Source organism: Erinaceus europaeus, chromosome 19, assembly GCF_950295315.1.
Source record: "Erinaceus europaeus chromosome 19, mEriEur2.1, whole genome shotgun sequence".
Classification (NCBI taxonomy): Eukaryota; Metazoa; Chordata; class Mammalia; order Eulipotyphla; family Erinaceidae; genus Erinaceus; species Erinaceus europaeus.
The window spans coordinates 57,059,361-57,072,544 of record NC_080180.1 but is presented as its reverse complement, the minus strand read 5'-3'; the positions used below and the strand labels follow the sequence as shown (position 1 = coordinate 57,072,544).

General features: G+C 44.1%; 1 long non-coding RNA gene across 2 annotated transcripts in view; it reads right to left on the bottom strand.

Moving 5' to 3' along the window:
* Positions 1 to 13,184, bottom strand: part of LOC132534758 (uncharacterized) — a 127,302-nt gene that overhangs the window by 50,701 nt on the left and 63,417 nt on the right. The window lies entirely within an intron of this gene.

Below are 13,184 nucleotides of genomic sequence, written 5' to 3'. Positions count from 1 at the left end.
GAGCAATGCAGATACTCAGAACATGCACAGCGGGTCCCTACAGTCCTGAAGAATAACCTGGAATACTCCAGAATTCCCCATAGGCCAAAGTCTGGGGGTGGGGGCAGGCCTAGACATATCTTACTGTTCTCCCCGTCAAATGTAGTGACACCTAGTTGTGGGGATGCTGATGGGCTGCCATCGTTTTATTTTTTTTCTCAATATTTATCTACTTTCACGAGAGACAGAGAAAAAGACATGAGGTGGTGCTGGGCGGTGGCACACTGGGTTAAGCACACATAGTACAAAGCACAAGGACCTGCTCAAGGATCCTGGTTTAAGCCCCCCGGCTCCCCATCTGCAGGGGGATTGCTTCACATGCGGTGAAGCAGGTCTGCAGTTGTCTATCTTTCTTTTCCTCTCTATCTTCCCTTCCCCTCTCAATTTCTCTCTGTCCTATCCATAAAATTTAAAGAAAAAAAAAAAAAAGGCCACAGGAGCAGTGGATTCATAGTGCAGGCATCGAGCCCCAGTAATAACTCTGGAGGAAAAAAAAAAAAAAAACAAGAGTTCAGAGCACTGCTCAGCTCTGGCATATGGTGGTTCCAGGAACTGAACCTGAGTCCTGTGGTATGCAAGTATGGTACACTGTCACTTCACAGTCTCCCCTACCCTTATTTATTATTATTATTATTATTATTATTGTTCAACTTTGGTTTAATGGTGGTGTGTGGGGTTGAACCTGAGACCTTGGGGCCTTGGGCATGGAAATCCTTTTGCATAGCCATGTTACCCCCCCCCATCTGTTCTTTCTTTTTTTTAATTTCTTTATTGGAGGATTAATGTTTTACATTTGACAGTAAATACAACAGTTTGTACATACATAACATTTCCCAGTTTTCCATATAACAATACAACCCCCACTAGGTCCTCTGTCATCCTTTTTGGACCTGTATTCTCCCCTCCCCATACACCCCAGAGTCTTTTACTTTAGTGCAATACACCAGCTCCAGTTCAGGCTCTACTTGTGTTTTCTCTTATGGCCTTGTTTTTCAGCTTCTGCCTGTGAATAAGATCATCCCATATTCATCCTTCTCTTTCTGACTTATTTCACTTAACATGATTTCTTCAGGCTCTATCCAAGATGGGTTGAAAACGGTGAAGTCACCATTTTTAATAGCTAAGTAGTATTCCATTATGTATATAGACCACAACTTGCTCAGCCACTCATCTGTTGTTGGACACCTGGGTTGCTTCCAGGTTTTGGCTATTACAAATTGTGCTGCTAAGAACATATGTGTACACAGATCTTTTTGGATGGGTGTGTTGGGTTCCTTAGGATATATCCCCAGGAGAGGAATTGCAGGATCATAGGGGAGGTCCATTTCTAGCCTTCTGAGAGTTCTCCACAGAGGTTGGACCAATTGACATTCCCACCAGCAGTGCAGGAGGGTTCCTTTGACCCCACACCCTCTCCATGCCCTTTTTTTTTTTATCTAAAAAGACTGATCATGAAAATAATGTCTATTTACTGCAGAAAATGGGGCAAGTTGACAGAGGCACAAAGACAATATGATTCATCCTAATCCCAAGCATCCAGACCTCCTCAGGCCATCTGTCTTTGTCATCTGAGCAGTCCCAAGCATCTCCTCACGTGGTTAACTATTCTTCCACACGCTAAAACTTAGAAAACTGTCTAAATCACCACATGCTACTGCAGCACGCCATGCATCTCAGCTTCCCCCTGCACACAGTGTGGCTTTAGTTTCTCGCTATAATGGATGATGCTGTGTTAGATCTGTTTCGCTATTTTTTTGCCCACACGGACAATCATTTCCTTGGGAAATTAAGTTGCTGAATAAAAGTGAATATATGCCTTTGAAGGGTTTTGAGGAAATTGTTGTTGTTGCCTTGATGGGGGAAGGAACAGTGAGCTTACTTCTCAGTACTGGCCAACCCTGAGATGAAATATGCTTTCCTGCCCCCTCTACCTCCATTTCTCTCTGAGGGCCTGGGGGTCTGGAGAGATATGTCACTTAGTGAGGAACCAGCTTTGCCTTGTGTGGGATCCAGATTCCACCATGGGTCCCTCAGCACTGGGGCAAAGACTCAGTGCTGTGGTTTCTCTCTCTTTCTGTCAGGGAAAATCATCCCAGAGCAGTGAAGCTTTGATGATGACAAAACAAACAAACACACACACACACACACACACACACACACACACACACACACACACAAAGGCTGGAACAGTGGGGAGACAGTGATTCTTGCCCTGCTAAATGACTCTCATTTAATCAGTACAACAATCCTGTAAGCACATTTAAGTGACTTGCTGAAGTCTGATGGCTTGCAAATAGGAACACTGCTCAGTTCTGGCTTATGGTGGGGCCTGGGATTGAACCTGGGACTTTGGAGCCTCAGGCATGAGTGTCTCATTGCATAATTATGCTGTCTACCCCTAGCCCTGCACTGTTTTCTACATATGAGAGATTTAGTCCTGGACTGAACAAAGTCCTTGGCTTCAGGGATGTTGTGATGGGGAGATTGAACAAGTTAGAACAACATCAGGGAGCAAAAGGTTCTGTGAAGAATATGTTCTAAGGAGAAAGATGAAGCAGGGGAGAGGGATAAACGATGATAAGCATCCTGCTTTAGATAAAGTGGCCAGAGGAAGACTTCCTGGGTGGAGAGAGAGATGGAAACCACTCTGCTCTGGGGGCTGCTGGTGGAGAAGTTCCCGGTCTGAGAAGCAGCAGCACGGAGGGTCTAAGCACCTAAGATTAGTGCATGTCTGGGGTGATTTGGGAGAGGTTGACACCAGTGTCTGAGACAGTCCGAGCAGACGGATGCTGGGGGTGAGAGGAGATCAGAGACATGGTAGAGACCATGACTCCAGAGTTCAGAGGAAGAAAGATGGCTGCCCCCACGCCAGCTGACTCTCCTGTTCTGGAACTGGCTTTAGGTGGCTGAGAGCTTGGGCCTCAGCATTCAAAGCTGCACCTTCGTTTTTTTATTATTTTAAACTTTATTTTCCCTTTTTTTATTGTTGTAGTTATTATTGTTACTGATGTCGTCATTGTTAGACAGGACAGAGAGAAATGGAGAGAGGAGGCGAAGACAGAGGGGGAGAGAAAATACAAACCTGCAGACCTGCGACCCTCCTGAAGGTGGGGGGAGGGCTCGAACCGGGATCCTTATACGCGGTCCTTGCGCTTCGCACCACGTGCGCTTAACCCTCTGCGCTATCGCCCTACTCCCCAAAGTCTCACCTTCTATGTTCAGGAGCTGACCATGTCCATCGCTGGACTCAAAGGCAAGAATTTCAACCCATAGATGGTTCGGCCTCTTGTAGTACCCACTCTCTCCAGAGGGGAGCTATACCTGGTGCTTGCAGCACAGCTGGCATCACAGGAGAAAGCAAGCGAAAGTTCCCTTAAGTGGTATGATCTTGCAGAACTGGGCCAAGAGCCACTCTAAAGTTCACAATGATGCAGTTCTTGATTGCTTTAGAGGACAAACAGCTGTTTCCTGATGTCATTCAGGGTCTCGGATCCCACATGCTCTGCTACAGGAAGGACTTTCACCTCCCTTCCTTTCTGGTGAAAGTCTCTTTTAAAATTCACTGGGGGGGGGGGTGTTAAACTAATCTTTTTAAAATTTTTAAAATGTGTTTCAGTGTTTTTAAAAATTTTTTTCAAAGCATTTATTTATTTCCTTTTGTTGCCCTTGTTTTTATTGTTGTAGTTATTATTGTTATTGATGTTGTTGGATAGGACAGAGAGAAATGGAGAGAGGAGGGGAAGACAGAAAGGAGAGAAAGACAGACACCTGCAGACCTGCCTCACCGCTTGTGAAGCGACTCCCCTGCAGATGGGGAGCCGGGGGCTGGAACCGGGATAAACTAATCTTTTATGCGTGGTTCAAAGGCAAACATGTCATAGGAGGGGTGTCACAACCCCATGCTCTTTAGATGGGAGGGGTCAGACCTGCTTTTCCAGTGTCGAGCCCATGGACTTTAGTGCAAGGGACAAAGTTAGAATGCTTCTGAAGCTGCTGTTTTTAGGATTTGATTTATTCTGTGCACAGCCAGAGAGAAAAATATGCTAGCAGCTGCAAACAGAATCTGTTTCAGGGAAATACTCCATAAGCTACGTACATGGAAAATAAAGCCTGAGACTGCAGGTAGCTGGAGATGTGGAAAGAAAGGTCAGAGCCAAAATGATCTACCAGGATGGGGGATGAACAGCTGGAAGCGGGGACACTGAGAGAGTGGGGCTGTGGAAAAGTGGCCGGTGCAGCTACCCAGGGACGCCTCTTAGAGCTCTTAGCTGTAGAATACAAGTGTTCAGTAAAAAAAAAAAAAAAAAATTATCTTTACTTATTTTTTGGACTGAGATAGCCAGAAATCAAGAGAGGAAGGGGGAGATAGGGAGAAAACAGAGAGACATCTGAAACCCTGCTTTACCACTCGCAGAGCTTCCCCGGGCAGGTGGGGGCCGGGGGCTTAAGCCTGGGTCCTTGTACATTGTAACATGTATGCTTAACCATGCGTGCCACCACCTGGCTCCAGAATGCCAGTGTTTAGTCTTAAGGACTTTTAAGTTTTGTGATGAAAATTTACCACAAAATTTACCACCCCTTTTGTGATGAAAATTTACCACCCCTTCAGACACACCATTATACTATCTACACCCACGCCCCAGACTTTATTTATTGCTATTATTAAAACACTTTATTGAATAAAGACAGAGAAATCAAGAGAGATGGGGAAGATAGAGAGGAAGAGAGACAGAGAGAGACAAACTTGTGGCACTGCTTCACCACTTATGAAGCTTCCCTCCAGTAGATGGGGACCAGGGACTTGAACTTGGGTCCTTGAACATTGTAATATGTGCTCTGAACCAGGTATGCCATCGTCCTGCCCAAAAAGCCTTTTGGTAAGCTGCTTTGTATCTTGGGTAAGACTGACTCCATGTATAACTGCTTCATGTACCAGGTTCATTCACCACAGACCCTCAGTAATCCCCAGGCATCACATACACAGATGTGCAGCAGCCGTGCTCTGAAGACAGGCCTGTGGATGTGTCTGCTGGTTCAGTGCGTAGCAGGTCCCTGAAAAGGACTTAACAACTTGCCCACAACTGGACACCAGTGGAAGGTTTACAATGCTTCCCCTTGGGCTGTGAGAACTGTCCTATCTGTCGTGCAGTTTCAAGTTTTACTCCTTCCTATATGACAGGAGCGTCCGGTTTCATTGCCGTTCCATTAGGTTTACTGGATGTGCACAAGTTCTGCACTGGCATCGGTGTAGGAAATTGAAAAGAAGAACAAGAGTAAGTGTGACCTTCCATCCTTCTGAGGAGCCCACATCATATCAGGAGAAGAGGCACCCCGCTGGGGGCTGGGGGTGGAGAACTGAGCAGAGCTGAGGGGCTTAAACCTGGGTCCTTGCACACTGTGATGTGTGTGCTTAACCAGGTGCCCCACCACTTGGCCCCCTGCACCATTTTTTTTTTAAATATAAAATGGTTAGGAAGATAATGCAGTGACATTCAATCCCTGACAGCAGCAACAGCCAGAGCTGAGTAGTGCTTTGATCAAAATAAATAATAAATAAACAAATAAGAAAAGAAAATGCCCTTTAGAAAGGAAATGTGGATGGGGATGAATGATGAAACAAAACAGTTGGAGAATAAAAGACACAATACAGGAGTCAATAGTTCTGAATTGTTTCTAGCAGCTTCCTTGGAATCCCACCTAGAGCCCTTCACCCCTGTAGGTCAGCCTATCCTGCTAACTGGGCCCAGGCCCTTTCTCCTTGCTCCTCACCCATGCCCTGGGCTTGGCCCAGACTTTCCTGCCTTCCTGCTCCAGACTGATGTGAAGAAGGAAAAGAGTCATCCTTCCTTCCTTCCTTCCTTCCTTCCTTCCTTCCTTCCTTCCTTCCTTTCTTTTTCTTTTTCTCTTTCTCTCTCCCCCTTCTTTCCTTCCTCTCTCTTTCTAAAGATTTTATTTACTTATTAATAAGAAAGATAGGAGGGGAGAGAGAAAGAACCAGACATCACTCTGGTACATGTGTTGCTAGGGAATGAACTCAGGACCTCATGCTTGAGAGTCCAATGCTTTATCCACTGCACCTCCTTCCAGACCACACAGACCCAAACAAAAACAAAAACAAAAGAACATATCTCAGAGTCAGAAGCTAGCTTAGCTCATACTCCCTTGTCCTGTGTGTAGCTTAGTCTTCAGACCCATCTCCACACGGGAGTCTCTCTCTAAAAAAAAATGAAACAGTTGATCCAGTCATGGAGAAATCATGTATAAATGAGCTCCTGGAACAGAAAAGTTTTTTTTTTTTTTTTCTTCCTGACTCGTGACAGATCTCTAGATACAACTCACGTTCTCTGGATTCTGGGTCCTCGTGTCCTCTGTCCCCTCTCAGAACCTGACTACCTCTGAGTGTGCCCTTAGGTCTCCCTGTGATGCCAGCCTCATCAGTATCTCCCAAAGGAGTGACATGCTTTGTCTCTGTGTATCACTAACACCCAGTCCGTTAATAATTCTCCAATTTTTTTCCCTTGTGTCTCACAGTTACCAGTTGACCTACTCATCTCTGTAACTAAGTTGCAGGCTTCTGTCTTATTTGTTTAGTCTCCAGAGTCTCCAGGTACCTGGCTTTAGTCTGGCATAAAATAGACACTCAGTCAATACACACACACACACTTTTTTTTTTTTTTTAGCAGAGTTGGCCAAATAAGAGAGGCCCTAACTTAGCAAGTGAGCCCTCATCCTTCTTAACAAGAAGCGATAGGTTTATCTATTTGCTCTGATGTAAGTCTGCACTGAGCCTGCCAAGCTGGAAAGTGGACAATTCGGGGCTCTCTGACTAACAGGGATGATGGAAGTAATTGCTGGTTCCCCTCTGCAGCCCATAAGTAAGCTGGGATGAATCACGGGTGTGTTCCCGGTATGGAAGCCATGAAAACGGTCTAAGGATTCCTGGCATCTCGAAGCTAAGACAAATGTCAGCGCTGGCTGCTGGGAGTGTTTTCTGGCATGAGTTCTTCCTAGCACCACACCTGGCAGAGAGATAGGCTCATAAAATTGAACCTGATTGTGTTGGACAAGCTAACGGGGCTTCTGGTAGTTTCTGCACAAAAGCTCAATTTAGTCTGTTCTTCACCGAGGCACCTCGTGGTGACAAATGAGGCTTATCTGAGCTGGGTGTGAGTCCAGGACAGGGGTAGAACCTAATTTTGGCTGCTGAATTCATATCCACTGACCTTTTTAGTATTTGGCAAACTCTATTTTGAAAACAGGCTTGATCTTTTAAATTATGGCCAGAAAAATCTCAGCTGGCCGGAAACTCCTGCTGGTCACGCTTCTCCCACATCAGAGAAGAATAGCCCTTATCTTTCAAAATGGACACACTGCCCCTAAACAGATAGGTACCACAGGACACGGGATTTAAACATTGTCAGGACCTTTGCTTAGAAGTTGTCTGCTCAGGATTGAGTTCTGTCAATATAGAATGACAAACCTGATAGACTGGGGGCTTCGTGGATCTCCAGGAATAAGGTAAGAGCTAGAAAAGCCAGAATCGGTGGCGCAGCCTGCCATTGGGGTCACTGTGGGCTGAATCGCATTCCCTCCAAAGATGCTAGTGCTCTTATTTGGTGAGAGGGCCTTTGCTGATGAAGTTACGTGAAGCAGAGGTGTTATGTGTGGGCCCTTATCTAGTAAGATCAATATTTTAACAAGAGGGGGAGCAGGTGTAGAAATAGACCAATTGGTTGACCATCAGACTTGCATGCCAGAAGTTAATAGTTCAATCCCTGGTGTCATGTAACAGTGGTTTTCTTTTTTTAATTTTTAAAATATTAGTATTTATTTTATTTTCATGAGAAAGAGCAGATACAGGGGGAAAGATACCAAGAGAGAAAAAGAGATCAGAACATCACTCTGTTCTGTTTTATGGTGGTGCTGGGGTTTGAACTTGGGACCTCAGAGCCTCAGTCTTGAAAGGCTTTTGGATTAACCATTATGCTCTTTCTCTAGCCCTATATCAGTGGTTTTCTGACTTCTCTCTTGCTCTCTTTCTCTGGCTCCTATGAAACAAATCTTAAAAAGAAAAAAGTAGGGGGTCGGGCGGTGGTGCAGTGGGTTAAGCGCATGTGGCGCAAAGCGCAAGGACAGGCGTAAGGATCCCGGTTCGAGCTCCCGGCTCCCCACCTGCAGGGGAGTCGCTTCACAGGCGGTGAAGCAGGTCTGCAGGTGTCTATCTTTCTCTCCCCCTCTCTGTCTTTCCCTCCTCTCTCCGTTTCTCTCTGTCCTATCCAACAACGAATAGCGTCAACAATGGCAACAATAATAACCACAACGAGGCTACAACAACAAGGGCAACAAAAGGGGGAAAAAATGGCCTCCAGGAGCGGTGGATTCATGGTGCAGGCACCGAGCCCAGCAATAACCCTGGAGGAAAAAAGAAAAAAGAAAAAAGTAAAGAAAAGGGAATTTTGAGACACACAGAAACACAGTCATGTGAAGACGAAGGCAGAGAGATACGACAGAGTTCTGCTGACTCAAGCTAAGGGATCTCTGGGGTTGCCAAGAGCAGGCAAAGGCAGACAGGTTCCATCCTTGCAGGCTTTCATGGGAGTAGGGCCCTGCTGACACCTTGCTTTCACACTGCAAACACATCAGGGTGGTGAGGGAATGAATCCCTTTCGGTCACAGGAAACTGGCCCCAAGACTGGGCCTCTTTATAGCTCAGTGCTACTTCCTGCCTCTCCTTCAGATGGCGGCTGCCGCGCGGCGGCTATCAGGTCCAAGGCCCAGACAGGAAGAATAGGAAGGTCTGTGAACAAAGACCGCCTGCTAGGGGAGAGAGACTGCCACTTCTGAAAGAACTTCACTGGGAGTGTCCGCCGGCAACTTCTGTATCTACAATATCACTTGCAGAGTTTTTGAAAATGTCCTAGTTTAGCTGGTCTGAACTAAATTCAGGTTCCCTAAGTGAGGAAGAAGGGGAAATGGACTCTGAATGGGCACTATGAGTGTCATCTTTTTTTTTTGTATTGGTTTGTGACACAATGAAGCTAAAAGTGCCCCAATATTAAGGCGATGCCATCTGAGGTGCCAATAAATCACAGATGCCACAGCACTACCAGACATTGAATGAGATGGAAAAATGATCTTTCACAAGACCTGTTTCCAGGGGGTTGTCCACATGGTCGGAAAGAACCTATTCACGGACAGCTAGTAAGGAGATGGGTCAACACAGAGCTTTCTATCTTCTCTTCTGGGTACACCAGCTCGGGGCAGGGCTGAAATTGCTAAGAGCTACAACCCGCATGCAGCCTTTCCCCTGAGACAGGTCCTTGGCCCCTGATGAACAGATGTTTAAGCATGACCAGTACTGTGAGAAACAGTAACCCCTTTATTAACTTTGCTCTCAATAAGTAATTGTAGGCCAGGGTAAAACTAAGAGTTTTACCTGAGTTGGATCTCACATGCTTGTCTCTCTAAAATAATGATGAGTTAGAGACTCTAAAAGCTTATAACTAAAGCTGTCCAACCAAACTCTCATTTTATACGTGAGATGAGTTTGAGAGATCAGAGGCATAGTCAGTTGATGAAGGTGGGTTGGGGTAGATAGAGCCTTGGTACACAGGAGAGCTTGCCATTGTTCTTGCTTCAATAACTCACACAACTGTGTAGTTTATCCTTAGAAGGAGATAACCTAATGATGTCTTCACCGGGCTGAATACTCTGCTAAACACAAAATACACAGACCCCAATAGCTAAGTGCAGTCTCTACTTATTGTGCACTTGATCTTACTTCCAACACTGAGGCAAACAAACAAAAGAGAGAGAGGAGTGTTCAGGTCTAACACATCGAGGCAGCAATATGGATGACAACCAATTTGAATAAAAATAAAACAAGGGTTGGTTATGCAAAGAGACTTTCATGCCTGAGGCACCAAAGGTCCCAAGTTCAAGCCCCTGTACCACCATAAGCTAGAGTTGAGTAGTTGTCTGGTAAGATGATGATGATGATGACGACGACAACAACAACAATGAAGATGATAATAATACATAAAACAAAGTAAGCATCATCTGACCCCCCCCAAGTTTTCATGTGACTCTGTTTACCCAGCTTTGTTTATTTCATGTTTAGATTCCTAGACCAAGACATTTCAGGGCCGTACAGATAGCATAATGTTTATGCAAAAATATTTTCATGCCTGAGACTCTGAAGTCCCAGGTTCAAAATCCAGCACCACCATAACTCAGAGCTGAGCAGAGCTCTGGTAACTCTCTGTTTGTACCTTTCTCTTTGTTTCTCTTTCACTAAAAAGAAACAAAATATTTTAAATAAAAGAAATAAATTTAAACTGTAAAGTCAGCTGATTTCTGATACCATTCCAAAAGGTGAGAAAGGTAATTTATTCACATTTTTCTTCAAATTAAAAAAAATTATTTATTTATCCCCTTTTGTTGCCCTTGTTTTATTGTTGTAGTTATTATTGTTGTTGTTATTGGTGTTGTTATTGTTGAATAGGACAGAGAGAAATCGAGATGGGGGGAAGACAGAGAGGAGGAGAGAAAGACAGACACCTGCAGACCTGCTTCACTGCTTGTGAAGTGACCCCCCCTGCAGGTGGAGAGCTGGGGGATCCTTACGCTGGTCCTTGCGCTTTGTGCCATGTGCACTTAACCTATTGCACTACAGTCCGACGCCCTTTCTTTAAATTTATTTATCAATTAGTGAAAGAGAGGAGTAGGAAGAGAGAGAAAGAGAAGCAGAGCATCACTATGGGACCTGAGTTGCTGGGGACTGAACAGGAACCTCATGCTTGAGTGCTTTATCCACTACACCACCTTCCAGACCATTCACTTTTTTTTCTAAAAGTAGCTATTTGTTGTATCTTTATCTTAGGGTTTGGAAGGTCTTTTGAATTAGTCCTTGTCCTTGAAATTGACCTCTAAGAGTTAAGAGTATTTCATGATGGGGGTACACAAACTGCAAAATCAGTGGAACTAGGTTGAATGACTTAAAAGTTTCAAATGAGTCAAAACACATTTATCCTTCAGGCAAGATAAGACATGTGGGCTTTCACTGACACAAGTTGCTCTCACAATACAGGCAGTGGCCATAAAATGAAACCTAAGCCGCTAGCCAAGAGCACCATGTTCTAGACTTCTCAGATGTGAAGTCTGCACTCCCTTGCAACCCAAGCACTGCGTTTGAGCTGACCCGATGAAACCTGCACGGAAAACTGTGCTTCAGAGTGATCTATGCGCCAGTGCTCAGGGGTACTCTTCTCTGAGTCACTCTCCTTTTGGCTGCTATCCTGCTGAAATCAGCATTGCCTCAGAGCAAGGAGTCATGAGACACGCTGAGGCCAGCCGGGGGTCAGAAGAAGGAGACCAGACTGCTGGAGAGAGTCACAGCAGCTTATTCTGGGACATGCCTTCTGTGCAGATGTTTTTTCCACACATCTGCCGGGGCTGGGGAACACCCCTCATTACAGTTAATGATGCACAACACACTTCTATAGTTTGACTTCAGAACATACAAAGGAGGAGGCAGGGAACAGCTGCCTTTCTGAATGCAATCACTCTTATTAATTTCTGGTGTATAGTCATAACTTTGTATTGATACATCTGTTTACTCGTTACTCTATTATGTAAAATTCCTAACACACAGAAAAGTCAGAAGAAGGATAAAACAAACAGTAACCATGTAGTTTTGTTCATATTTCACCCTTTCACTAGATCATGATGAAGCAAATTCTAGACATTATGCATATTTTTAAGATTTTATTTATTAATTAATGAGAAAGATAGGAGGAGGGAGGGAAGGAGAGGGAGAGGGAGAGGGAGGGAGAGAGAGAGAGAGAGATTGAGAGAGAGAGAGAGAGAGAAACCAGATATCACTCTGTGATATCTGTGCTGCCAGGGACTGAACTTGGGACCTCATACTTGATAGTCCAAGACTTTATACACTGCACCATAGAATTTATCTATTGAGAAATAAGAACTGATGTTTTAAAAACCAGCTGCAATACCAATATGATATCCTCTCATCCTCCCCAACTGGTCCCTTATCAAGGGACCAATCTTCAAATCAATGTTCATAATTCTGTTTCAACTGTTTTTTCTTTTTAATACTTGGTTCCAGAGTCTACAAAGGTATTTTTGGAGTTCTCTTAAATGCCTTTTATCTATATGTTTACCTTCCTTTTTTGTTTTTTAACGTTGCAGTTTATTTATTGAAGAACATGGATTTTTTTTTTTTATCCTGTGGACTTTTTCACATCTGAATTTAGCTCATTATAACCTTCTAGAGGAAGAAAATCAGTGGCATGAAGGTGACAGAGCTAGACCTGCAAACACGAGACCCCAAGTTTGATCCTCAGTACTGCATGTTCCAGAATGGTATTCTGTCTCTTTCTCTCCCTTTCTCCCTCATTAATGAATGAGTACATAAACTTAAAAAAAAATAAAAAGCAACTTTGAATTAAAAAAAACAAATTTGAAGCAACTTGTTATCTGTTTTTTCACCTCCAGATTTCCCTATTCAATATTTTTTATCTCGCATAGGTAAAAATAATTAGTTGCAAAAGATGAGTGGCTGAGTAAGTTGTGGTCTATATACACAATGGAATATTACTCAGCTCTTAAAAATGGTGAATTCACCTTCTCACCTCATCTTGTATGAAGCTTGAAAGAATCATATTAAGTCAGAAAGAGAAGGGTGACTACGGGATGCTCTCACTCACAGGCAGAAGTTGAAAAACAAGACCAGAAGAGAAAACACTCAGCAGAACTTGGACTGGAGCTGGTGCATTGCACCAAAGTCAAAGACTCTGGGGTGGGGGTTCAGGTCCTGGAACACGATGGCAGAGGGCCTAGGAAGTAGAAAACTGGAAATGTTCTGCATGTACAAACTATTGTATTTCCTGTCAGCTGTAAAACATTAATCCCCAATAGAGACATTAAAAAGCAAAACAGAACGGTGAATTCACCTTCTTCACCTCATCTTAGATGGAATTTGAAGGAATCATGTTAAGTGAGATAAGTCAGAAAGAGAAGCTGAATATGGGATGATCCCACTCATAGACAGAAGTTGAAAAATAAGAAAAAAGGGAAAACACAAAGCAGAACTTGGGCTGCAGTTGGTGTATTGAACTTGGTGT